The sequence below is a fragment of the Chelonia mydas genome, chromosome 2 (genome assembly GCF_015237465.2).
Source record: "Chelonia mydas isolate rCheMyd1 chromosome 2, rCheMyd1.pri.v2, whole genome shotgun sequence".
Taxonomy (NCBI): Eukaryota; Metazoa; Chordata; order Testudines; family Cheloniidae; genus Chelonia; species Chelonia mydas.
This window is the reverse complement of record NC_057850.1, coordinates 118,200,330-118,225,938: the sequence shown is the minus strand read 5'-3', so window position 1 is coordinate 118,225,938 and position 25,609 is coordinate 118,200,330. Positions and strand designations below refer to the sequence as shown.

The 25,609-nt window shown below is 40.9% G+C and overlaps 1 long non-coding RNA gene across 1 annotated transcript; it reads right to left on the bottom strand.

Moving 5' to 3' along the window:
- Positions 1-11,487: 11,487 nt before the first annotated feature.
- On the bottom strand, positions 11,488-25,534 carry LOC122464567. Its single transcript, XR_006288731.1, has 3 exons — positions 25,387-25,534; positions 24,688-24,693; positions 11,488-11,497 (listed from the first exon to the last, which is right to left on the bottom strand). It is a non-coding gene; the product is annotated as an uncharacterized LOC122464567 (long non-coding RNA).
- Positions 25,535-25,609: the final 75 nt, after the last annotated feature.

The following is a 25,609-nucleotide window of genomic DNA, read 5'->3' as shown; positions in this document are numbered from 1 at the left end:
CTTTGGTTCAGTTTCTTCCTTAGCCATAGATTTCCTGTTTGACCATTCGGAAGTCACTTAGTTTCTCTCAGCCTCAGTTTCCCCATCTGTAAAATACGGATAATAGCACTTTTCAATCTCACAAGGTGTTGTGAAGATAAATACATTAAAGATTGTGAGGCACTACCTTACCACTTCTACCATTTCAAAATAAACATTTTAGCACAAGGTCATGTGGCATCTTGGTGTAAAATCTCTGCACTTGCATTGAATCTAGGGTTACCAGAGTAACTTGTGTCCTAGAAGTCTGCTGCTGCAGGCAAGTTGCCATTTTGGCAGGAAGAGTTGATGCGCGCGTGCGCACGCACGCACACACACAGAGTACTGTCTCAGGGCCATTCCATTTGTTCTTTCACACTTTGTTGCTTTTTCCTTACTCTAAAAGTAAATCAGGCTGAAAGTGTGATTGTTCTATATGTGTAGAAACACATGACAGTTTTCATTATAAAACAATAACATTTTGCTTCTACAGCTGTGCCTCAAACTTCCATCGAAAGCCTTTAGCCTCTCTTGCAATTTTTTCTTGTACATCCACCTGACACATGAATCATGCAAAATATTTGAGTTTCTTTTCAAACCCTGACTTTTAAAACAACCCTTTTCCCCCTTCTAACAGCAGAATATTCAGTACAACAGCGGGGAGGGAGAGGAAATCATCTGCCCCACCCTTTCAAACAGAAGTAGGGATGTCTACCTAGAGCAAACCGTTTGATGGAAGGAGGACAGATTTTAAAAAATCATGGATAAAATGATCCCCCGAAAATAAGGATGAAGTGGTGGGTATAACCCACAAACAGACACCAGAGGCATTTGACATCAGAAAACAAGAAAATAAATGCATGATTTAAACTCATGTCATTATGAAATGAGTTATAATCCTTAAGGAGGTGTGACAGACCCAGACCAGTGGGGTACAGGAGTCTGGTCGAAGGCAAATATACTGGCCACTAGATGAACAGTTTTCGTTCCCTGGGTGACCAGAGCAGGGGCTGTACTCGAACAATCAAGAACCTGCTAGAACCAATTAAGACAGGCAAGCTAATTAAGTCACCTGGAGCCAATTAAGGACATACTAGAATCAGTTATGGCAGGCAGACTAATCAGGACACCTGGCTTACAAAGGATTTCCCATCAATTAGGGGAGGGTGTGCTGCTGGAGGACTGAGGCATACAAGCATGATCAGGCTTCAGGAGGAAGATCCTGAAGTGAGGGTAAAGAAGGTGTTGGGAGGAGACCATGGGGAAGTTGCCTAGGGAGTTGTAGCTGTCGCACAGCAGTTACAAGAGACGCTGTGGACAGTTGTACTCCACAAGGCCTTGGGCTGGAACCTGGAGTAGAGGGCGGGCCTGGGTTTCCCCCCATCCCCCCTCAAACTCCCTATTTGAGACAAGAGGAGGTGACCTGAACTGTGGGTCCCACCAGAGGGAAAGGTCCCTGACCTATCCCCGACTGACTAGGTGGGTCAGGAAAAACTGTGGGGATTGTTCTCCTCCCTTTCCCTATGCTGGCTAGTGATGAGGTTAGCTGAGTGAACGGCTGGTTTGAGCCACTAGTAAAAGTGGCCAAACTGAGGGCTGCCGTGAATCTCTGAGGCAAGTAAATCCACCAATAAGCGCAGGACCCACTAAGGCAGAAGAGGAACTTTGTCACAGAGGTTATTTGTTCTTGGAAGGTGTCCTGGCATCTTAATCGATTTTTTGTTCTGTTCTACAGTTGTCAAATTCATCTCAATGAAGAATAAAAACTTGAACAGAACCTATAATATAGTTAGTGCAGTGTCTGTTTTATCTCCAGATGATTTTTGGAAAATGTGGACTGGTGGCAGCAAATTGTGCAGAGATGTGTGTGTTTGTGTGCACATGTTCTACGAAAGGAGGCAAGGTCACTAAACTGGAATATCTAGTATGCTTGTGAAAGTATTGTATTTCACCAGAAGGCGCCAGAAATAAGAGATCATTTGTTAACATTGTTAATCCATTAAATATACATTGGGCAACTGAAGTATTTGGAACTCCTTGCAATATCTCTTATACCAAGGAAACAATGTTCCACTGAGTTTAGGTGTGGTGTGTTCTAAAACCACATAAAACTTTCAGCAGCTTTGTATAAAGTTGATTTTTATTTTAGGTAACAGCACATATTGAATCATTTGGGGGAAAGAAAGCCCCCCTACCAGAAATACACTAGTAGTAAATTGTCTGGAATTTCAAATGATCCATGGATATTTTTATCATATTATTCTGGTATTTATGGGGTTTTATGTGGCTTTTTTCTCCAGAATTGTAATTTGTTAGTCCATGTTCAGTCTTTCTAACTGATATGAGTCATTCTTGCTTTTTCTTATAAATTGGATATAGTTAGAAAGGAATTCTGAACAGCTGACAAACGATTTCACCTTGTGTATATTACGGACACTACTTCCATACAGATTTTGAGCAAGTTGTTTTGTATGTGCTGCATTCTTCCTCGTTTTAATAAATTAATGAGCACATACAAAACAGAATGTGAAAAATTTCTCCTGTTTTTAATTATTTAACCTTTGATTTATATTGAAAACAAGAACTTTATGATCCTGTTGCATCCTACTAGAAAAAGTTTAGTGTGATGAACCTTTTAATCTAAGGTATTGCTAGGTCCCTGATATAGCTCTGAAATTAATGTAGTCTTCACAATGGTATTGACCTTTGAAGAGGAAAATGGCATTTTAAGGAAACTTTTTTTTTCCCCTTCCCTTTTCAACTGTAAAAGGTGGTATTATTACAGCCTTTTGTCTTCCTTTTCCCTGTATGTATAAAGGTGGCACAGTGACGCTGATCTAGTGCTTTTATGTTAGAGGTGATATGTTAGTGCATAAAATATAAGGTAGACATCTTAATGACTAAAGAGAAATCTCCTGAAAAGCCAAAAACTAGCAATATGAGCTAATAGCAAGCACGTCTCCTACAGTATATTCTCCCTTCTAAGAGAAAGTTGCCTGAGGCATAATAGCATTGCATGGCCAACATTTTCAATTTTGGTTGCCTAAAGTTAAGTTCCTGAATCTATATTTAGACCCTTAAATTAGTGGTCAGTTGATTAGAGGACTGATAACTTCCATTGGGAGCTGTGGGTACTCGGCACCTTTCAAAATCAGGCAACTTATTTAAATGCTTAGCTTTAGGCACCCGTGTGTGACTATTTGGCCATATCCTTTCTGTCTCAATTTCCACATCTGAGAAATGGGGATATTAATAGTTATCCACCCCTCTGGGGTGTTGTGTGAATGAGATAATGGGTTCTGTTAACTTCTGCTGGAACAGAAGCCTGCACATTGCAGCCTCCTACCCCAGTGGAGAATTTGCCTTTAAGGACAGCAGACGTTATTTATATCCCTTAGCTCTCCCAGAGGTTCAGTCAGAGGGAGGTAGCCTTAACCTGTGGAGTTGCCCAAGGGATACATTGAATGCCCTAGTCAGCACTGTTCACTTTTAGGCCTGTCATGACTGGCTTCATTTGGCATTATGAGTGCCCGCTAACACCACAGAGTACATCAGCAGAAGATGATTCAACTCCAGTGTCTACCTAGTGTTTGGAGTGTGAAAAGTGAGAAATTTTTGTGTGGGGTTTAAAATTATTTTTAACACCCTTTTGCCTCTTCGGTGCTGTCCTCCTCAAGAGAGAAAAGAGATCATGAGTCAGACCCCAAAAGATCATGAGATGGGTCCAAAAAGGAGACTTTTAACAAATTATATTTTGAACTGTCTTTTGATTTTTTTGAAGTCTCCCTCTCCACTCCCAGTCTGTGAGAGACAATCAGTGTTGGGTAAAGTGATTTTTGGCTCCCATGGTAGGAGCTCACTCCATCTGCCTGCCTCTTCCACCAAAATTAATTTTGCACCCCAGTCCTCACATCAGTTCAGCATCATCTCTGCTCCTCCTGGGGCTCATCACTCTCTCTTTCCTAGGCCTGGCTGGGTACCACAGGGAGCATAGCAGGGAAGGGCAGAGGTATTGCCCTATCTCTATTGCTCCAGGAGGAGGGAGCAAAACCATCCTGGGCTCTTCCTGCTCCCTATTCCCCACCTGTGAGAATGGCTTCCAGTTGTTGAGGGGAGGGGAAGCAAAGAAGAGAGCTCTTACCACAGCAGCTTTGACTGGCTGCTCTTCCCTGGCAGGCAGGCAAGTGTGGCAGTGTGCCAGTCAGAGGGCATGCCTCCCCACCTCACCCCCAGGATAGGGCTCAAATTCACTGAAGCCCTGGAGCTTCTTGTATTACTGAGAGACTGACGTCAGCCACCCCCGCCCTCCCATCATCACTCGTGAAAAAATCATGAGAGTTGACACTACTGCCTTCCATCTGTGAAACATGGGCCACAATCCTTCCTTCATCCAGTTGCAGGACTGGATACAGTGCCTCTGGTGCTGTGTATTTAGAGTGTTCATGAGAACCCGCCTTTGCATGTAGGCTGCCTGATTTAAACTCAGATATTACTTAGGCCTTGTGAGACAGCACTTATGGCTGGTGATAAGTCTCACAGAATAAGAACTCATTTTGAAGCCAAGAGCAGATTCTGTGGGCGGGTTTTGGAGAGAACATAATTCTGTCTGTTTTAAAACATCAGTAAAAGCAACTGAATAAGCTGGTGGAGGTAAAGGCGTTCAGATACAGTGAGCCTAATCCTGTTATTGCTCTGCTTCTGGCAGAGACTGATAAGAATTTGAGGAAAGGGATGAAAAAGAAAAGAACACATAGGGTATAGCTACACAGCCACAAAACAAAAAAAGGAACCCACAGCACTGAGTCTGAGTCCAGGCCAACTGACTTGGGCTTGCACTATGGGGTAAAAAATAACTGTGTAGACATTCCCCCTTCGGGCTGGAGCCCAGGCTCCAAGACCCTCCACCCTGACTGGGCCTTGGAGCCAGGGCCGGCTCCAGGCACCAGCTTTCCAGGCAGGTGCTTGGAGCGGCGTTCAGAATGGGGCAGCAGTCCACGTCCCGTGGTGGCAATTTGGCGGCAGCAGTTCGGCGGCGACTGCTTGGGGCGGCAGCATTGGTAGAGCCGCCCCTGTTTGGAGCCCAGGCTTCAATCCAAATGGGAATGTCTACACTGCTGTGTCTAACCCTGTAGTGCAAGTCCGAGTCAGTTGAGCTGAGCTCTGAGATTCGCTGCCGCTATGGTGTTTTGTTTTTTGGGGGGGTTTTTTGCAATGTATATAAACCCAAAGAAAGGATGGGCCTTCACCTCTGTGTCTGCCCTGACGTGAATTAAGTAATCTTTTTCACTATGAACGTTTAACACATTTTAAGTATTATTGTTGTAATCTCGTAACGGATTACCGGCTGCTCAATATTGCTCATTGCAAGTATCCTTGTAGTAGGATACTTCCTTAGCATCAGTCTTCAAAATGTAAGCTGCATGTCCTAGTCAAAGAGAAAACCACAACTTCAGAAACCTAAATAAACTAGATTTGATTCTGATTTCTAAATTGTGTTGTGTAAAATAAGTGAATTAGATTGTATTATACCTTTGCCTATTAAATAGAATGACTTCTCAACTGTATGACCTTTAGTGGAAAATCACCTCTAGATCTGAATCCAAATCTGACTACAGAAAGATGAGGAGTGTGCCAACAGCTAAGATAAGAAGTTTGTTTTTCATTGCAAAATAGTTTTGCCTTCAGGAAAAAAGAAAGCACTTAAACACACATTTATCTTGAATTCAATGGGACTTAAGCACATGCTTAAAATTAAGCAAGCATTTAGGTGCTTTCCTGAATCAGGGCTAAAATGAACCAGTGTTACTGAATGAGCCGGAGAGAACTAGGCCTATAAGAGCATTATTTTTAACTATTAGCAGTGACTGTTCTGTGGGGACTTTGTGCACAGGTGCCCACAATTACTGGTTAGAGCCAAGATCTTGGGGGAGATGAAGAAGAGGGGAATAAGAAAGCAACAGCAGTTGAAATGTGATCTCTGCTATATTGCCTTTTTTGTGTGTAGAAACAAAGTGTTGTCTGGCATTTTTATGTACAAAGCCATGTACAGCACATTAAAAGATTATTTTAAAGGTTGTATACAACTTAACAATTTTAAAGTTCCAGCTTAGGAGTTATTCTTATTAGGTGACTGGACAATCTATCATCATAATAAAAAAGGGGGGGTTTATGCTAACACACTTCTGAGTATTCAACCAAAATGGAGAAAGATGGGGGGGAAACACATAATATATCTCAGAAGCAGTAATGTCCTGTTATTGTTAAAAACTGCTGGGACCTCATTAGTGACTATGAAAACATCATCTGTGAGTACTGTGAGGCAATAAATCTGCAGTGTCCAAGGAAGAGAGCGAGGGGGTGGGGGAATAGAGAAAGATCAATGTTTGTACTTGCCATTTTTCTTACCCAGCTGTGAGTTAGTAATTTCCATATCTGCTTGCCAAACGGCTTCCAGAAACTATTACTGATTATGTGAATTCAATAGTCTGCTAATGAACGATAAGATAATGGGGCTGTGTTCAAGAATGTAGGAGACAAATAGTTATTTACATGTAGGGCTGCCCTTTTTCAATTTTTTTTATACATTTTCTAGGCCAGACTGTCAGCTGCTGTATATCAGTGTAGCTCCAGTGATGCTCACAGAGCTGTGATGATTTACACACACTGTCCCAAACATCATGAAACTGCTAACAAATGAATTTATCTATACTTATTTCTGGAGTATGTATTCCACAGACACTAGTTGAACTTTTTCTGTAGCTTTAGAGGAAAGCGGGTTTTTTGTTTTGTTTTGTTCTTTTTTTACTAAAAAAATTAAAACAGTAATTGGGATGAAAGAAAGGTAGATCATTTCTTTTAAAATATTCAAATAGCTCCATAAATGTATGTAGTACTTTACAAGACTTAGTCTAAGACCTTTGAATAGTTTTTATCACGCCCCCATCTACTGTAGTTACATTAATGATATTTTTCATCCCATAGGTATATGGGACTACTGCAGCCATGGTGCAAGCAGGCATAAATCCATCAATGGCAGAATGAATGCCCTATGCTATGGCTGCATTTGACGCTGGATATGCACCTGCCATTATAATGTGGACCATTCTTGGGTGGAAAATCAGTTGTCAGTAACTGTTTTTAGCAGGGGAAGTGAAGAATAATTGAGCCAAGGAATTTAGGTAGAAAGAGTGCACAGTAATTACTTAAGATATCTACCTACTCATCCATTTGTGAGAAGTGCCATGGGAGCCTGTAATGACCACAAATGGAATGCAGACTGAACAAGTGGGGACAATTTGCTGATGTGGAAATTATAGATTGGCTTTACGAGTAACTCCAATTTTTTGGATTAATAGATCTGTTTGCTCCAGGCCCTTTCCCTCCTTTTGGCATTGTGGCACCTTAGTGGCTGAGTGAGGCTACTGGCTTTATGTTTATTTGCACTATCTACTCCACACCATAGAAAAAGTAGGTCTTCACTGAAATCTGTGTTACTTTTCAAGTGGTGCAGACCGTGCGCAGTTGTCCCAATAACTGTAAAAGAAAAATGCACGTTTCTTCCTAGAGACATAAGGAACCTTACACCTCAGGAAGAGGGCAGCTGCAGATCACAGTAGGAGCATCCTCCTCTACAACACAGCTGCGGCTCATGCAGATCACAGTATGCATCTTGACAATTCATACCGACATGGACTTCAGGGAAATTAATACCTACTTCTTAGCACCTTTCATCAGTAGCTCTCAAAGCTGTGACACAGAGAGGTGAAGTGACTCACCCAAGGTCATACAGCAAGCCAGTGGCACAGCCAGGAATAGAATGTAGGTCTCCTGAGTCCCAGTCCCATGCTCTATCCATTAGGCCACACTGCGTTGCTCAGAAGGAAAGAAGTGAATTGGGAATGAGTCACCTCCAAGGATATTAGTTGGCCTCTATATGATAAAATAACCTCACAGATAGTCACTAAACATGCTCACAGTCCCTATCCACAGTTCCTTTTTGAAAAAGTGTTAAAATTAAGGCTATACATTTTATTTACACTTTTTTGATATTTGCTTTTGTAAATTTCTGCTTGCGTGGAACGTCCAAACATTGTCAGACTCTTCAGTATGAAATAACATGGGAACCAGTGGCTGCCAAACACTCATGCTAACCTCACACTCTGAGGTGTGTGTCTCAGGGAAATGTGTTGCCATGGGCTTTAAAAAAAAAAAAATCAAAGGATGGCTTATGATTAAGCACAAATCATCTTTCTCCTGTTGAGTTAAACACTAAAGACATGAACATTTAGAAATAAACAAGTCCTGTGGCTAAGGTCACATGACTCATTAAAAAAGAAAACTTGGGCCTTACTATTAGTTACAATGCTCCCAGTCAACCAGTATGACACCAGAAATATCTAACCAAATTGTATCATAACCCATAATTTGCTCAGCCTGAACTCCTTGACCATACTGAGTTTACTTATTACATTCATACACAAAAGCATTTCTAGAGTCAGGGGCTCTGACCTGTCAACCCAGTACCAGGTAGGGTTGCTAACACCTAATGCAACCTCCAGGAATATGTCCACCTAGAGTGGCAACCCTCCCTGATACTGAATCTCATAACTCATCAAACCCTGTTTTACAAGACTTTGAAATTGTGTCTAATGGTCAGCCAGGTACTCCTATCCCGATTAAACATCTTGAGTCTGATCACAAACTCTGCTTTCAATTCCATTGGGGGTAATTCCATTGTCTTCAAAGAGTTATTCTGGATTTAAACTGCTTTACTGAGATCAGAATCTAGTCCCACGTGAGAACAGCAAACACTCAGGTCCGTATTTTAAGAGGTGCTGAGCACCTCAATTCTAAATTAAATCAATGAAAGTTGCAGGGTCTCAGCACCTTGCAATTCAGGACCTCAAATTGGGCACCCCGAACCAAAGACACCCAAAAGAATGGATGTTTGAAAATGTTGATCTAGCTTTCTTTTTTCTTTGGGAGGTCCCAGCTTTGAACTCTCCTGTTTCACCTGCATCATTTTAGACAAGAACACCTTTAATGTATCTTTTCTCTCTTCCTTGCCCACTGGCTGTAATCCAAAACCTGTTAGTTCCCTGCTGAAAGAGCCTTCTTCAGAAACCAGTAGCAGTGCTGGTTCATAATACAGGCAGAGCCAACAACAGCAAAAATGAAATCTGACCATATCCAATCAAAGGTCATCTCCAGGAGTATATCCCATCAGTCAGGAGGCAAAGATGGTCAATCATGATTTACAGTAATCTGAAATAAAGCTCTAGTGCTTGCCTTGGAAGGGATCCCAAGTTTAGTAATGGATCTAACAGAATTACATGCTAACTTGGTCTATATTTATGTTTCATAAATGCAAAAAACCCAACAGGAAAGCAATGAGCCCCCGATGAGCTGTACCTTTCAGAAGAAAAATGACATTTTATTGGACTGGGCCTTTGTGTGATCTCAGTTAATAGAGAAAAGGACAGTTTGACATTCATTCCCAAGGGTCAGTAGTATCTTCCTTCTACTGGATTGTGTGTGTGCACACACATGTGACCACAAATTGCCAATTAACCTATATAGTGTATGCATAAAGGAGTGTTTAACAAGCAAATATAATTACAGTTTCCAATCTGGACAAAGGGTTGGAGCAGTAGGACAATTGTACACATGAGCAATCTTACTGCTTAACAGGAATGAGGCGTATTCATGCCAAAAACTCCTGCTCTCTCCATCATGTATTTTATTAGAGGAAAATTAGGTGCATGCCTTTTTGAAACCAATGACACACAAACACCTTGATTTTTTTCACTCTGTCCAGAAGTCTAAAGTAGCATGTTAGCTTTTAACATCAGATCAAAACAAGTATAGTAAAGTGGTGTTCTGACAGAGATGTCAGTCCATCTGATAAATAGCAAGAAGAGAAACAATGGAATATGAAACAATTGGAGGAAAAATAGTAATACAGTATATGCCATATTTCCACATTATGCATTTGATTATCACAGCTCTAGTATGGCTTTAACTATATGGCTGGACTGTCTAGCATTTGTGTTTTCTGAGGTGGGGATAGGAATGGTTTTATGTTTCCTCGCTGTTTTGGCTTTTTTTTTTTTTAAATTAAATCTAGTATCTTAAATAACAGTCCATCAAAAGTGGCGAGAAAAACAAATTACTGTTTATGACTGTGTGATACTGTGATTACTTACTATCTGGGTATATGCAGTATACCCAGACAGGCTGTGACTGGCTAAGAAGGTCAATACTGAAGCTGAGATTTGCAAAGCCACTTAATAAATTAATCAGAATTGGGCATTCATATTTCTTAAACAGTTTGGAAAATCTCAGCATACATGTTTATTATCCCCCAGATTCACCACTACATGCTCGCAGGCACAACGATTAACATGTGATTCCTCCATGCTAAATTAGATCGCCAGACTGAAATTTGCTAACTTTTGGGGGGGGGGGGGGGGCTTAATCTTTTCTGTACAGCCACATATTTCCAGCCTTAACATTTTCCTGCTACTCTATTGGTTTAATCTCCTCCTTCTTCAGAGAAGATGACTAACCCAAGGGCTAGTGTTCACATCTTCTAGCTGTGAATTGCAATTTCAGCTAATTCTTGAAGAATTAAGTAATTAATAGAAACACTCATCTCGATTTCAGAGGAAATTAATCTACAATGGCAAAAAGTTTCCTGAAATCTGTATAAAAAGCCATCTGACTAGAGCTGGAAAATCAGCCCAAACATGAAAGCTATTAATTGGACCCTTATGCCAGTTAGTAACTCTCTGTCAATTAAAGTTATTGAAGCAAATGAACACTCAGCAACTGCCAGAGTTTTTAGTCCACCCCCTTGGTCATGTGCGAGTGCTGATAATTTACCAGACCCGTGACTCTGCCATTTTGGCCTCTGATTCAATTACTTTAAAATGTTCCTAGCAGGTCAGTTGTTGTTGTTTTAGGCTGTTGACAATACCAGTAATATGCACCTGATTCTGATCTCACACCTGTGCAAATCAAGAGTAGCTCCATTGAAGTCAATGGAGTTAGACCAGTGTAAAACCACTGTAGGTAAGTTTAGAATCAGGCCTGCTCTCATTAATGGCAGCCCAAAATTCAACTATTTATCAAAACAAGGATGGCATGGATGACATCAAAAGTTGTCCGTGTTCCCAGGGAGACTGTCACCCTGGGAACAAAAGAGATGCCCCTTAAGGACTATGTGATCTTCAGGTGGACTTTTCCAATATTGCACAATATCTCATGAAAACAGGTTAGAAGTAAGCTATTACTTCTATAGGACTGAAACAATACTTCATGGGCATGCCTATGGACAGAAAAGACTTCCAAGCCATGTGCTGGGCAGTTTGTGTTTGAAACAAAGGAAGCACAAGCCGTATGGCAAAAGACTATAAAAGGCAGCTGCATCTTCTCCATTTTGTCTTCAATCCTGTTTCTTACCTCTAGGGGAACTTTGCTACAAATGGAAGCTCTGAACAAAGGACTGAATGACCCATCCAAGCTGTGGATGTATTCGAGAGGGACTTTCAAGCTAGCAAACTCACCAATACTGCTAGGAACCTGATATATGGACTCTGAAGTCTTTGTATGTATGTGACTACTTTGCCATTTAACAGCTCTCTTCTTGTCCTTTCTTTTTTCTTTATAATAAACCTTTAGTTTTAGACACTAAAGGATTGGCTGGCAGCATGGTATTTTGGGTAAGCTCCAAATCTATACTGACCTGGTAATGTGGCTGACCCTTTGGGGTCAGAAGAACATTTTATATATGTGAGCAGAGTTTAAAATTTTCATTGTACAGGACCTAGGTGCTGATTGGGAAGCAGAGACTGGAATGCAATAAAGGGGGTTGTGTGATTTTTTTTTTTTTTTTTTGCTCCTTGATAACCAGTGTGGGGGATCAGAAGCGTAGTTTGTGACTGGTTGGGAGGTTTAACTTCAGTGTTACCCACCAGTCTTGGGAGTATCCGTTCTCCCTTTGCAGCCTGCCCTGACCTTGGCATTACCAGTGAGGGCTGCACCAGTCACCCCAGGTCACAACTACTATTACTTTAAAATGTACTCCCCTAGAATTATATGAGGATTCCACATTGTGGGTACTTGGAGTGTAACTGCAAGTAGACAGTGTTTATTGATGACTAAGGCCCCGTGCTGCAAGCTGCTCTATGCAGGCAAATGCCTAAACCTTCAATGAATCCTAATGAAGTCAATGGCTCCATATAGATATAGGGATCCGCCAACGCAGAATTGCTTGCAGGATTGGGGATCGTTTCCACAAGTTGTTAGTGCCATTTGTGTTTTTTGTTTCAGAGCCCAAGTGGGAATGTCCACATGGTTATTTTTAGTGACCTATCAGGAGCCTGAATCTGTAGACCTGGGTTCTGAGATTCACTGACACAGGCTCTGAGGCTCTTTTTGCAGGGTAGTTGGTACCCTATGGGGTGAGACAGGAAAGGGATATCCCATTCCAAACATGGGGGGAGAGGGTGGGAATCACTCAGCAAAATGAAAATCATATAAATTCATTACTGGGGCGGGGGGGGAATGTTATAGTATGTAAATGACACCCTTTTTTTTTTTGCTTCAGTAATTTTTAGGCATTATTATTTCATCATAATTAAATAGCATAATTATACCATATCCATCAGCTTCAAAACATATTTTAAAACAAAGTTTTTATTTTAGTTTCATTCTTTTATTTCTGTTTTTATATAAACTTAAAAATGGAGGATAATGTAAAAGCGAAATATCGGATAATGAGATCAGAGATGAGCTCGTCTTTCCTCTACCCTGGTGTTAGAAAACAGAGAGAGAGAACTGGTCAGAACGCAACAAATATGTGCAATACTTCACCTTCCAGTTACACTTTTTAGTCTATATGCAGGAACTAATATAGCTCGAGCAGAACCCAAAGTTCAGTCACTTCTCTCCATTATTAGCCCTAAAGTCTTTTTCATTTTGAAAGGATTATTTGTATTGATGTTTGGAGAGTTAAGCAGCACTACTAGCGCTGGGCAAATACTGCAAATAATATTCATGAACATCCATGCAAATAAAAACCAGGCATTTGATGTAATGATCAGTGTTGACCCCCCCCCCCCTTTTTACTTGCCTTTCACAAACATTTGTGGAATATATATTTCTTTCAGAAGAAAGTTAGCAGAAAGAGAGTCTCTCCAATACCTATGTGAATATGTATTTACAGGAATATACACATCAGAGGTGTTTGTGTGCACATCTTGCAAAATCTGCATAAATTTAGGAGTAGAGCTGGGCAAAGTTTTCATCCAGAACTTTTTTCGTCCAAAAAATATGCATTTTTGGCAGCAAAGAAATGATTTGCAAATTTGTGTCCGTTTTATCAAATTGTTCGTGTCCCCTCCCCACCTCCAAAAATTCTAAAGGTTTTTACATGATTTTTTTAGTTCATCTTGTTCTGAAATTTCCTTTAATTTTGTTTTTAAAAATTCAAAGTCATTAAATACTCAGCATAGAAATTAAATATTTTGTTTTGAGTCAAATGAAATGTTCTGTTCCACTCAAAATTAAAGTGTTAATAACTTTCTGATTCCCCTAAAACTTGTTTTTGGTGTGACCTAAAGCAATTTTTTATGAGTATTATCTTCAGAATTGGCACTGTACTGCAAAATATGTTGTTCACACAGCTTTCTGCAGGAGTCAGTCAATCAATGGGGACAGAAGTAATACCATGTGACTTAGGTAGCCAATCACACAATACGAATAGCAATCAGTGCTTTGTAATTCATCGTGAATAATTTGATAGCAATAAGGATGAAATAAATGGCTTATATAAATGTCAAATAACTTCTAATAACAAATGTTGAGTGAATGTTGTTCATAATAAAGTAGTGTAATGAGAAGAGCAGTAAATGTAAGTCAGGTGTAAATTAGACAGTGTGCACTGAATGGGACAGATCTATTCACTGAACAGATTGAATATCAACAAGTTAATGCTGAAAGTACTATGTGCAGATTTCCTCTTCTGTTCTAATATGTTGTTGCAAATAAATATTTCACACCTGTCTTGTTCACTTAATACCATCCAGACTGAACATTGCAGAAGGTAGGGATCCTGCATGAGTAATAGTATATAGTCACATAATTAAACACTGCATCTTAGGCCCCAATCCAGCAAGGCTGGGATTTTCAAAGGGAGTTACAGGAGTTAGGTGCCCAATTTCCATTGTGTTTTTTTTTTTTATGGGATTTGGGAGCCTAGCTCCCTTAGGCCCCTTTGAAAATCCCACCTAAATCATTTAAGCACTTTAAATGTAAGCACACGTGCGGTTCCACCGAAGTCAATAGAACTACTCACATGCTTAAGTGCACTGCTGAGTTGGGGCGTCTGGAGGCATATGGGTGGCTGCATTGATAGATAATTTCAAGGTCATTTTTTACAGCATCTGTCCATTTTTTTAGGCAGCTTTCCAAACTCTACTGTGTTTATCCACCATAATAATGATCCCACCTGTGACAAACCTCTAGCTCTCAACCTATCCCAAATGCTTGAGAAAAATAATATGCTTTGCAGAGTTCCTGGACGCTAGTCTACCAGAGCTTGGGTGTGTTTAAAACAAGGTAGGAGTGAAAATGCCCAACCAGCAGGCCCATCTCTTTTAAACCAGGGGACTGCTTGCTCAGGTGTCTCTGCTAATCACAGCTGTAGCAGAGCACAGACAGGGACTGTGTTTAAGGTAAACAGAGTGAGAGACGATAGATGAGATAATATATTTTATTGGACCAATCTTTGCTGATGAAAAGTACAAGCTTTCAAGCTACACAGAGCTCTTTGGATTTGTAGAAGGAAATCAGTGTCTCTTATCCTGGGACCAACACAGCTACAACACTGCAAATGATAGAGAGACCGTAGATAAACAGGTCCCAAACCATTTAAGGCTGCTTAAATAAACTCTTACCTCTCAGAATGTTATACTGGTACCCTTCCTCCTAGTATCAAAGTGTCCTCAATGTGAAATCATAGCAACAGTGAAATCCCTAGTGGACTTCCTGGAGTCTGACACTGCTCCCTTTTCACTAGTCTGCTTGGAGTAGTGGCTTGGTTAATATTCTAGATTTTATTATTTTTTTTCACTTTTTTTTTCTTTTTGGTTGGTAGGTGTTTCTTGGGTAAAAGGAGGGGTGTCAGTGTTGGGAGTGTCATTCTAATTGTGGAAAGGCCACTAACACTGCAAACCCCACCTTAAGGCTAATGGGCAGCCAGTGCAGATGACCAAGCACTGGTGTAATGTACTGTCTGTGTGAAGCACCACTTCAGAAGGAAGGCAGCTGTGTTCTAGTTTCAGCTTCCAAACAGTTCCAGGGTGTAGTCTGCATGATAGTGGTGTTACTCCTTTTGTCCCAAGTTAGTCAAATTCTGTTGTGGGTTGTTCCAGTAAGGAGGAGAAACTGATGACAGAAACAGGTATTTTTATGCAGTTTTATTTACAAAGATTATACATCAAGTCCAGTTTCCCAGAACACAGTAGGAATCAAGCAATAGGAATCAATTCCTCTGCTCACTGTTCTAAGCCTACCTTGCCAGACAGTGCTCTGTGCCCAAAAATCTTTCTCTCAGGACCACATTACCAGCACTTCTGTTACTGTCTGCTTGGCTTTCTAACTGCTTCTACCTCTGTCCTGCTACTCTCTCTCACATACACACATGGTCTCTCATTCACTCACACACACAACAGGCAGAGGAGTCCCTGCCCACATAGTTTGAATTCCTAAGCAGACTCATATATCCCTGTTTTGGGTGGTGACATGCTTCGCTCTCTCTTACAGTTATCTTAAAATTATGAAAGGTGATGGTTAAACCTGTAAACAGTTTAGTCTTGAGGTGACAAAAACATGGATAAGTTTAGCAAGCTCCAAGACCAAAAAAAAAATTGCAGTAGGAAAACATATCTTTTTCTACAAACACAAAGGATTATCTAAGCACTCATTAGTCAGGTCTGATATTTTGTTATCCACTGCTGACCAGTTCAGTTAAATCTGTTGCTGTGCTTTCTCACTCCAGGGGGAGAAAAAATCCATGATCTGAAAAGAATTCCTGGTCCCACTCCAGTTCCTAGTGCACAATTGCCAAATCACAAAAATCATCTCACTATCCTAAAGGCTGTGTTTATCATTATTTCAGATATCACTGACTTTGCACTCTTGTTGGCAATCTCCCTGGAAAGGCCAACGACTGAGAATGGAGACAGAACTAACTTATCTATCTAGGTACTTATGTGGTCCTCATCATCCCCATATCCAAGGGTTTCTTCAGGGTAGGGTTTAGGCACACTGATAGGGGAGAATGGCATTGTCCATGCTCTTCACCTGGTCAGTGGAGAGAGGACTTTATTCTCCAAGGCTATCAATCTAGCAGCTCGGAAGGGCAGTAAGTTCTCTTTCACTCTCGCTCTCACAAATATGTTTCAGTCAAAAGAATCTGTAAAATGGATATATAAACTGATTGCCCCAATTATTTTTACTTTTAATCTCCTTTCCAAAGCTATTACTAGTCAACATTACCATGAACCCATCAGAATATTTTCAGTAATAAGCTCTGTCTTGAAAAGCTGAATTTAAAATAAGGGGAGAAAACTGCTCATGAGGCAGCCTGTAATTCAAACCTGGATCCCCTCAGGCATGCTATGCATACATCTATATTTTAGGGATAATGGTCCCACAATAAAAATACAGTGAGTGGTTTTGCCCTAATGATCCTGTACAAGTTATACACAACACACGAGGGTTCTGTCACTTGTAAGTAGGGGTCAAGAACCCTGCCTGGGTGGAGGAGGCAGAGCCAGTGCTTTCCTGAAATCCTTCCTAGTGCCAGGAAATGTCACCACACCCACAGCTTCTAGATTTAAGCCAAGGTGTTCCAGGGGCACAGTCTGTCATACAAGGCACGCCTGTGGAAAATAGTTTTATAAAGTGTATCCCGTTTCTTTCATCTTTCATTCCTTATTGCTGAAAAAAAAAATCAAGGTAGTTCGTTATGAGGGGAAAAATAGAGTTTTTGTTCAGTGTCCAAAACTGAAAGAGCCAAAAGCAAACTTTTGATTTTTCACATATTGCAGACTGGTCAAGACAGGGTTTATTTCCACTGGGTTAACCAGTGGATAATTAAAATTTGACCCTGTTGGCGTAAAGCAATCCTGTTGATGGAGTGACATGAGAGAGAGAGAGAGGGAAATAGGCAGAGGCTTCCAGCTCAAGTATTACTGCAAAAATATTTAACCACTGGTTGTTTCTGGTACATACGTTAATTTGTGTTTGATGAAGTAATCACCCCCACCATACTTGGTTATAAACTCTGGTATTTTGTAATTAGAAATTAAATGTTTGAGCCTACCGGTGTTACTGTGAAATAACTAATCCTGTTTTATTACCTCACTTCAAGTATAATTGTATCTCTGGCCAAAACATCAGGCTCCAAAAAATGAATACTTTATTTTAAAAGAATTAAAATGAAAACATTGTAGGATTGGTTTGGTTTTCAATCACATTACTGATTATTGTATTGGGGATGAAGACACGAGCTGCTAGTTCCAATAAGCAATCATATCATCTGTCTCACATCGGCTTCCCCAGAAAGTGTCCAGATTCATTTGATTTTACAGTCCATAAATTCTGTAAAGATCTTGAATATCTTCCTGTTTGCCTCCAGACGTATTTTAAAACTGTATGTTCAATGGCTTTCTCATACATGCTGGGGCACCATGTTTCTCATTTTCAGTGGAGGGTGGAGACATCTGAGACGTTAGTATGCACAACTGATACATACAGGTACCCTCGGAGATAATCTGCAGCAGTGGGTAAAAAAAAAAATCTCTAGTATATGACTGCCTGCAAATGGACAGGAAAATCTATGTGCTGCAGACAGAAGCCACAATTATTTTATGAATCAAATGCAGGCACAGACACACAAGTAAAATGGAGCTGGGATTAGAACTTCTGTCCCTGAGCACTAAAACACACAAGACTTCCTTTAATTCAAATGATAAGAACCCAGGTAGTAGTAGTGGTAGCAGATCTCTTATCCTTTGTGACCTAGCCATAGAGGTAGGGTTATCACCTTTGAAATGCAAAACAACCCAGCAACTCCCTGTCTCCCGAATAAGGCAAACTTGCTGCAACCGTTACCCAACCCCCAACCACAAGGCAACTCCACACCCGTACCTGCAACAGCCACTTATAGTATCTAGTGAGATGTAGTCTGTTTTGTTTAGTCAGCTGTCATTAAATGTGCAGCTTCTGACGCAAGCTTTTTATCCCTAGGGGTAGTAGGATCACTTCACCATCACCCTTATTTTCCATTATTTAATAGGTCTTGCACATCTCCTTACTCTCACATGACTCAAACCCTCTCTTGCACACACACACGTGGCACACTTGCGTGTAGGTGGGCAGACAGCTGCTGTTTTCAACAGTTTTGCTCTGTTATCACTTTAACTGCAGAAGTGGGAATGCTGCAGCTGCATCTTTAGCTGGACACAGAAATGTTTAACATTAGATATCTCAGTGTATTGTGGTGATAATGCAAATCTTTCAACCCATGTAAAAAAAACCCCAGATTATTTTTCTGGCAACTGGCAAATCCATAAAAAACCCCTGACCAGGCTGGTCAAATACTGGCCAGGTGGTAACTGTACATAGAGGGGTGACATCACTGAATCTCTTAAACATACAAAGCTAGTAAACTGGATACTTCCCCTGGTTAGACAAAGCTCAGCTAGCATGCTAGCTTCACAGGACTACACATCCTATGTTTAAATGCCATCAGTAAAGAATCTATGGACTGAAAACAATTTCTATAGACCATGGATTCGTAGTCATCAACACTAGCTTTGAACTCCTGTGAATATTTCACAGAAAGATACACAAGGAGCTGAGACTAGAACCCTGGTGAATTTCAGAAGCTCAGGATTAGCTTTGTCTAACTTGGTGGGGAGGTAAGTAAGTATTTAGGGTGAGGTCTTCACTGCTGCTCTGGCCCCTTTATGCTGAGCAAAAGGGATGGAGTGGCGTAAAGAGGGTGTCAAGGTTCCTTCCCGACTCTGAACTCTAGGGTACAGAAGTGGGGACCTACATGAAAACCCCCCTTAGCTTATTTTTACCAGCTTAGGTTAAAACTTCCCCAAGGTACAAACTATTTTTCCTTTTGTCCCTGGACTTTATTGCTGCCACCACCAAGCGTCTAACAAAATATAACTGGGAAAGAGCCCACTTGGAAACATCTTCCCCCCAAAATCCTCCCAAACCCTACACCCCCTTTCATGGGGAAGGCTTGATAAAAGTCCTCACCAATTTGCATAGGTGAACACAGACCCAAACCCTTGGATCTTAAGAAAATGAAAAAGCAATCAGGTTCTTAAAAGAAGAATTTTAATTGAAGAAAAAGTAAAAGAATCACCTCTGTAAAATCAGGATGGTAAATACCTTACAGGGTAATCAGATTCAAAACATAGAGATTCCCTCTAGGCAAAACCTTAAGTTACAAAAAAGACACAAATACAGGAATATACATTCCATTCAGCACAACTTATTTTATCAGCCATTTAAACAAAACAGAATCTAACGCATCTCTAACTAGATTGCTTATTAGCCCTTTACAGGAGTTCTAACCTGCATTCCTGCTCTGGTCCCGGCAAAAGCAACACACAGACCGAGAGAGCCTTTATTTCTCCCCCACCCCCCCCGTCCAGCTTTGAAAGTATCTTGTCTCCTCATTGGTCATTTTGGTCAGGTGCCAGTGAGGTTATCCTAGCTTCTTAACCCTTTACAGGTGAAAGGGTTTTTCCTCTGGCAGGAGGGGTTTACCCTTCCCTTTATATTTATGACAGAGGGCTATAAAAGTCCTGGTTCCGGCTAGGAGAAAATTCCCCTGGTGCAGGCACTGTGGAAGATGGTTGTAAAAGCCCCCTCAAAAGATCTGGTATATAGGTTGTGTGTTGGGTGTGCAGCAGGAGATGGATGGGAAGAGGCAATGCTGTGCCCCCCAGGGTGGAGGGGATGCTGTAACTTAGGCCCCCATGGCTCTCCAAGTTACACCAGGAACTGCTTAAGTCCATGAATCTGGCATATGTAGATCCCTCCCTCATGAACTTCAAGTTCTTTGCTGAGCCTCTTAGAGTAAGATTCTGTCCTATATCTCTTAGTGCACTAGTTTCCCATTTATTGGTAAGTGATGTTGCTTTCTAGTGGCTATCCCACAGAGAGGATATGAGATCTAACAATTGCAAGAGGTCTCCTTTAGTTCAAGTGGTAGAAGTCTGTTTTTGGAGCTGATAAGTTCACAAGAGTTCCGGTCTCCATTTCACATTTGTGTCTGTAAACTTTGTAATTTCTTGTCTGCTGTTTTGCAGTACATTGATTCATTACAGTTTCTCATTCTTGGCTTCAGACTTTGGGTTGCTGCACGTAAATAGTTGCTTCTTCTAATTGTTTTAATTTTGAGTGTTATGCACATTCAGCTGTTTTTAACTATAATGGATACAAACATAGGATGAAGTATTGGCTAGTAGCCTGACCTATGCAACACACCAAGCAGCTCTACTGACTTTGGTTGGAAGTTAGTTAGTACCATGCAGGATAAAGTCCTCGCAGATTTGATTCCTGGCTGTATGGCAGTCTTGCTTGGAAAGCCACCTAAATTTTATATGTATCTCAGTTTTCCTTTTTTAAATGGGGGTATAAATGAGATATTTTGAGGATATATTAACTCAGGTTTTTTAAAACACTTCAAGATCCCTAGATGATAGGTGCTATAAAAGTGCCAAGTGTCATTATTTATTTTATATTCATGATATTTCTGTATTTTAGTCACAATTCTGATTGGTTGAAACAACATTTAATAACTAACTTGTGGGTTTTTTTGTTTTGTTCTTTTGGCTGGAAAATCACTCTAGCTTATTTAAAAGAAAAAAAATCTGGCAATATACCCAGAATTCACATATTCTTACCACTATTATTCGCACAATATATATATAAGAATAATAAGATACATAGTTTTAAAGAGCTAGAAATTGTTGTCCTCTGGAGAGAGAAAGCCTTAATTGTGAAATAATTCCCAAAGCTGGATATTATCATTTTAAGTAATACATCTGTCCCTTGGGCAATATCTAGTATTATTGAATGACATAGTTATTATTGAATAACTGCGGTTATATCAGTTGTTTACAGCAATACTATCAATTGTCAAAAACATATACAGAGTATGATCTGAAACCCGTTGAAATCAATAGGAACATATTCATTGACTTCAGTGGACATTGAATCAGGCTCAGGAAATCTACAGTTTAACACATACAGTAGGAGGGACACTGTGAACGCTGTCTGTGTTATATAATGGAGGGCAATAACTTGGAACAACTGTTCTGAAAGCATCATTTTCCAGTCATTGCTTGACAATAACAATCACCATTTCTTCATTAGGCTTTTTGCATGTGTGAATAAAAGTGCAGGGGACATGTTACATTGCCAGCATATTGTCAACAGAAAGATCATGTGGCTTTATTTTAGTCAGTACTAAAATTAGTGGGTGAGGTAGTGTTTATGTCCTTGGCTGGAAGACACAGTCCACTTCACATGTCATGTGAAGTAACTAATTTGACACTCTTGAATGATCAATAGTTTTTCTAAACTAATAATTGGCTACCAGTTGGCTGGGGAAAGCCCATAAGAAGCTTTATGACAAGATAACTCTGACAGCATAGTATGTTTAGGGCCACACTTTCGGAGGAGCTCAGCTCTTATTCAGGCACCTAAATAAGCGATCAGATTTTCAAAAAGCATTCAGCATGGTGGATACTGAGCTCATTTGAAAATCTAGCCACAAGTGGCCCAATGAGTGCTGCAAAAAATTTTGAAAATCTGGCACCTATTCTGGATACTAAGCACTTGAAAAACCAGGCCATGAGCTCTTTTTAAAAAGTGCCTCTGATTCTGCCAGATCCTAAGTGAGGATTCTATGAAATGCTGAGCACATCAGCTCCCATTGAATCTAATGGGAGTCACTCAGCACTTCACAGAAGAGACACATCACCCTGCAAGCTGGGGCCCTGAGGGTTAAAAAGAAACTGAAAAATGCTGGCTTTGAAGCACAGGATTAAATTCTCCTCTGAGTTGCACCTGTTCAACTCTATTGACTCTACTGGTGTCCCTGAGAGCAAAACTTGACCTACTTAAACTTGTTACACGTTTTGGGCTAAATCCTTGTAACAGTTCTACAGGGTGGATCTCATCTCAGTGGCAGAAATGAAGGCTTATTTTGGCAGCAGTACAAAAGGGCTGGATGTTTCCAGACTTCAAATAAGGTTTTGCATGAGCTGCACGCTATGTCCCCATTGGGGCAAACTGATCTCCAAAAGGGCAGTGTTTTGGCCACTAAAAGGGTGTTTCTAGCCAAATCACCCCTACAGTACTTTAGATTCTATTGTCCTAACACTGGCTGAAATTAAAGCCATATGAGATGCAAAAGTTACTCCACCCCTTAGGTGGAAAAATTATCCTCAACATCCTCTTGAACTCTGGAGCCACTCGGGAGAGGAATGGACATACAGTTTGGGCTATGTATCCTCCACATACTCCAGGTTTGCCAGTGTAAAGTTCTGAATAAAAATATTTGCATTCCAGCTCACAGCGTGGATTTCGGACAATCCTTTATCAATTAAAAATTGTTTGGCTGTTATCACTTTGCTCCTACATTTCATGAAATATGAAGGGAATTTAGGCTTCCATAGCCCAGGTCGGAACTCAAAAGATTAGAGATGCTTCTTGTCAGGAATAGAATCAAAAACATAGATAAATAATATATGGGATGACCAGGTTTCTTTTCACTGCTTTTGAATACCCTTTGGGAACACTGTTAGAGAGCTTATTCATTCACTCTCCCACTTCCCTGGTCCTTCTCGCATGAACAGAGAGCAACAATACCCGAAGTCCGAAGGTGCAAACAATTCGATGTTTATTGGGGTGAGCTTCCAGCAAGCTTAAATCCAAGTTCCTTTTTCCCTATTTTCGAATCCCAACTTACTTCCTGTTTGCCCCTAATTTATACAGTAATATTCTTAGCTATACCTTAACCTAATTTCTACTGAAATTTACCTAACCAATCCTAACATATTGTACATGATTAGCTAACCAATTATATCCCACCACCTTAATTAGTTTATACCCAGCAAAATTAATTATACAGCAGACAGAAACAATCACAGAACCAGACAGAGACCATGCAAATAAACAATAACAAAGTGGGAACTATAATGACAAAACAATACAGAAGTGAGGATTTCACAACTACATCTATAAAGACATAAGGGTTTCCCAGCTGTGTTGATTGATAAGTGAGTCTTGCCAGACAGAAAACTATCAAACTAAATTTCCTTTTACATCTTCTAGGCTCTTCCCTTTCTCTGGAGGTGATAGATTGGATCACCTTCCTAACAGCCCCAGATTGACTAGTTTGGAATGTGAGGATGTGACGTTCGCTTCCCAGGGTATGGCTGCCTCTGCTGCTTAGCCAAAGGCATTGGCCTAAGAACAGGGCCACAGACTGTCACAGTGAGCGAAGGCCCTTACACAGATTCTTTCTTGTATACCTCTATTACTAGCTAAATGATAAACATATACCTACATTCTTAAAGTATAGGCCTTTACAGGCAGGCTTGAATATCCATATCCTAACAAACATATCATGCAGGAAACTGTTTGCCCACAATGTGAGAAGGTCATCAGCCCTTTGTGATCTGTTGGAGTTGTGACAATTAAATGACAGACATATCAGACAACTGCTTTTTACTGCTGAGTGCCACCATCTGCCAGATCAGAATTGTCTCACCACAGCCAGAAAGTAGGTGTGTGATATGCAAGTAATTTTGCTGAACGTATGCAAAGTGTTCAAGAATTATACAGATTCTGTTGCCTTTCTTGATTTTGAAACCAACTTTTCCACCCAAATCCTTAGCCAAAGTAGTGCAGTGAGTGCCATGGCAGGTGGATACTGCAACAAGGAATCTTGCCCCCACGCTATGGAGTTGTTGCAGTAGAGGCTATAGCCCTAAATCACAATTCAACAAAGTACGTAAGCACATGAGTAACTTTAAACATGTACTTAAGTCCATCCCTATTCAGCAAAGAACTTAAGCATATGCTGAAGCATAAGTGTGTGAGCTAGTCCCATTTAAATTCATGGGATTTAGGCAGTGATTAAAGTTAAGCTTACGTGCTTTGTGAATTGGGACCCTAATGTGTCCTCTCCATAGAGGGTAGGTGAATGGGAAGATCCAAGTAGCAGCATGTCATTAAAGAGTGAGATTCCTATTGTCATGTTACAATGCAATGCTGTCTTATCTTCTGCTTTAAAAAGGCTATGTCACTGCAACCCCGTAATGTAGCCCCCTGACATCACAGCTGTAAAAGTCATTTTTGCACATTGTAGGTGCTCCTAAAAACTGGATGTTTCTTATGTATGTGGTATAGCATACTGGACTATCTGCATTGTTTTCTGTATAGAGTAGATAGAATATGCAAATTTCCCAGTAAGAGTGAAAAGGGGAAGACTTTCAAAAGTACAAATGGCAGTTACATGCCAAATTCCCATGGGCTTTAGAAAATCTCCTGCAGGGGCACAGGAGGCTGGAAACAGGGGAGTCTGAGTGGAGGTCTGTTGGAGGAGAAGGAAGGAGGCAAGCCCCTGTTCCCAGGGACAGTGCATGAGTTCTTGGGTGTTTCCTTGCTTGCTTGCTTGCTGGGTATGATGTTTTGGGGCTTTTTTAGTTGGCAGGGCTGGTTGGAGGCAGCATGCTGTAAGAGAAGCAGAACCTTTGATCACAGCAGAACCCTGATTAGGGATGGGGCTTCCCCGATTAGGGGGCCTATAAAGGTAGCCAAGCAGGCAGCCAGTGGCACAGGAGCCAGCCAACAGAGCTGGAAATGCGGGAGTCTGAGTGGGAGCCTGTGGAAGAGGGAGGTGTAGTGGTTTCTTTTTTTTTCTCCTTGGCAGGAGTATAGGCAGAAAGGCTGTGATAGTTACAGAGACAGCTGTGGTAGTGACCCAAGGAATGGAAGAGAGAATGAAGATGACCGGCTGCAGAAGCTCTGGCTTGTGTGTTATCCTGGAACGGATACTGGAAAAGTGCTTCATTTGTATGAAGTGCTGCCTGTTAAAGCTGATGAAAGAGGAAATCGGCGGCTTGGAGATGCAGGTAGAAACTATGGTTGAGTTTTGAAGGGGATTCAAGCAGATGATGGAGGGAAGGTTGGAAGAATCTGAAGGGAAAACTCAAGACTCGCAGATGCAAGCTATACTGGAGAACTGTAAGGGTAGACGGCTGGATGAGGAAAGTGGCCGGTGGAAGCATGTGACTAGGAAAACCAGGCAGAGGAAAAGACTGGCTAATGAAGGATAAACAGAGCTCAGGAACAGGTTTGCTGAGTTGGAAAATGCAAAAGGGGCACAGCAGGCAGTAACAGAAGGTGGGAGGGCAAGGAAGAAATGGAGAGCACCTACTCCTACAAAAAGAGGGAGCCAGAGTTCAAAGCCCCAGGAAGA